The sequence below is a fragment of the Marmota flaviventris genome, chromosome 1, assembly GCF_047511675.1.
Source record: "Marmota flaviventris isolate mMarFla1 chromosome 1, mMarFla1.hap1, whole genome shotgun sequence".
In the NCBI taxonomy this organism is placed as follows: domain Eukaryota; kingdom Metazoa; phylum Chordata; class Mammalia; order Rodentia; family Sciuridae; genus Marmota; species Marmota flaviventris.
The window spans coordinates 151,392,964-151,395,727 of NC_092498.1; the positions used below are offsets into that span (position 1 = coordinate 151,392,964).

The 2,764-nt window shown below is 40.6% G+C and overlaps 1 pseudogene; it reads left to right on the plus strand.

Moving 5' to 3' along the window:
• Positions 1 to 500: 500 nt before the first annotated feature.
• LOC139706077 (transmembrane 9 superfamily member 3 pseudogene) lies at positions 501 to 2,468 on the plus strand (annotated as a pseudogene).
• The last annotated feature ends 296 nt before the right edge of the window (positions 2,469 to 2,764 follow it).

A 2,764-nucleotide genomic window follows, 5' to 3' on the forward strand; every position in this document is an offset into this window, starting at 1 on the left:
TGGGGTACTAGGACCCAACAGGCTGTCAATCAGGGCACATAGCCCAGTCTTTAGTCTTTTGTCAACTCTCCCTCTATAGCATTCTTGAACTTACTTCCTTGACTCTCTTAACCTCTAGCTATCCACTCAACTCGTTAGTTCTTCATTTACTTTTTATTTCACCTATTTGAAAGAAATTTATTTATATATTCTTTAAAAAATTATATAGTATACTCACCTTTGGCGAGATCTGTGCATGGTGAGTGGGGCATTAAAGATGAGAACAAGTGATGTCCTTGTCCTTGTGAATTTTTTATCTTTTGTGGGTGGGATAAGCATTTTTCAAAGACTCGCTTAAATCTGTATGATGCTGACTTGGCTGAGTTAAAGGAAGAGGCTGGCAGGGGGCGGGGGCAGGCGGCTCTGGAGCTGTGACCACTGAGGAGGACACAGAGGCAGCTGCTGGGCCCTGGTCCAAGAGTCAGCCTGCTCCCTGTGGATTCGAATCGGCCTTGGCACAAATGGCAGCAGAGCAGTTGATGGGCCGGTCCAGCGTGAGCGCCCAGGACGAGGCCAAGGCAGGTCGTTCCTGGCCTGTCAGCGGCCTCAGCAATGTCGCTGCTGCTGCTGCACAGGGCCCAGGCAGATGAGCAGGAACACAGATTCTCAGCAAAGCCTCCATCCTGGTGGTCTGTACCTTGGGCCACTTCTGAACCTAAAGTCTCGAATTTCCCAGTCGAAGGCCTGGCCCTGGAATAATCTCTTGCATTTGGTCTAAAGTTGGTCAGTGGTTTAATTGCATTTTCACATCCAAGCATGGATGTTAACGACTCTAGGAGTGGCTTTCACTTAGGACGGATGGTTTTCAGAATGGTGGACTGGAGCAAGGCAGGAAAGTCAGTTTCAAGATAAAGAAGAAGTTGTTTTATGGATGAATACTGTTGGGCCCTTCCAAAATCACCACAAAACATAAAAGTACTTTTCACTTCTAATCTGTGTGGGGTCAAAAAAAGTAACAGTCATTAGCATAAAACACTGAGAGAAGCACTTCAAGGAGTTGAATTGGAATTTAATGGTCTGGATATTAAATTTAAAGATGATGTGATGCCAACCACTTACTGTGAAATTGATTTTGATAAAGAAAAGAGAGATGCCTTTGTTTATGCTACAAAACTCACTACCGGTACCAGATGTACATAGAAGATTTACCAATGTGGGGTATTGTTGGTGAAGCAGACAAAAATGGAGAAGATTGTTAAATTTGGACCTACAAAAAGCTTGAAATAGTTTTGGAAGTCAAATTGATGAAGGAAAGGTGAAACTGGTTCCCAATAACAAAATACAGATGTCATATTTGGTAAAATGGAAAAAGTCAGATGTAAAATTTGAAGATCGATTTCACTAATATCTTGATCCATGCTTTTTTCAACAGAGGATTCACTGGTTTTGAATTTCAACTCCTTCAAGGTGGTGATCTTCTTGGTAGGCTTAGTTTCAATGATTTTAATGAGAACTTAAGGAAAGAGTATGCCCCGTACAGTAAAGAAGAAGAAATGGAGGACATGGATAGAGACTTAGGAGATGGATATGGATGGAAGCAGATGCATGTAGTTGTATTTAGACCATCAAGTCACCAGCCAATATTTTTCTCTCTCATTCTTTCTGGATGTCAGATAATTGCTGTCTCTCATTGGTATTATTGTTGGAATGATACAAGATTTATATATTTTTCTATGCTACTACATCTCCAGGGTATGGTTATTTTGGAGGAAGTCTCTATGCTAGACAAGGAGAAAGAAGATGGATAAAACAGATGTTCACTGGGGCATTCCTTATCCCAGCTGCAGTGTGTTGCAGGCCTTCTTCATCAATTTTATAGCCACTTCTTACCATGCTTCAAGAGCCATTCCTTTGGGAACAATGGTGGCTGCTTTTGCAACTGTTTTTTGGTTATTCTTCTTCTAAATCTTATTGTTATAATACTTGGCTGAAATTTGTCAGGTCGACACAAATTCCTTTGTCTGTCAGTGCTATACCTCGTCCTATGCCAGAGAAAAAAATATTTTATGGAGCCTGCAGTTATTGTTTGCCTGGGAGGAATTTTACCTTTTGGCTCTATCTTTATTGAAATGTATTTCATCTTCACATCTTTCTGGGCATATGAGGTCTATTTTGTCTATGGCTTCATGGTGCTGGTGCTGGTCAACCTTTGTGTTGTGACCATCTGGGTTGCATTGTGTGCACATACTTCTTACTAAATGCAGAGGATTATATGTGGTAATGGACAAGTTTTCTCTCTGCTGAATCAACTTCAATCTATGTTTACATGTATTCCTTTTATGAAGATGTATTGCTTATTTCAAACATCATTTTACTTTGGATATATGATGTTATTTAGCATAGCCTTGGGATAATGTGTGGAGCAGTTGTTTACATGGGAACAAGGACCTTTGTCCAAGAAAATATATACTAATGTGAAAATTGACTAGAGACACAAGAAAACTTGGAACTTTGGATCAATTTCTCTTTTGTAGGGGTGGAACTTGCACAGCAAAAAAGCACAAGAAGAGATTTGGGCTTTGGGCTGGGGATATGGCTCAAGAGGTAACATGCTCCTCTGGTATGTGCGGGGCACTGGGTTCGATCCTCAGCACCACATAAAAATGAAATAAAGATGTTCTGTACACCGAAATCTAAAAAATAAATATTAAAATCTCTCTCTCTCTCTCTCTCTCTCTCTCTCTGAAAAAAAAAGAGAGATTTGGGCTTAATACTGGGTACTGTG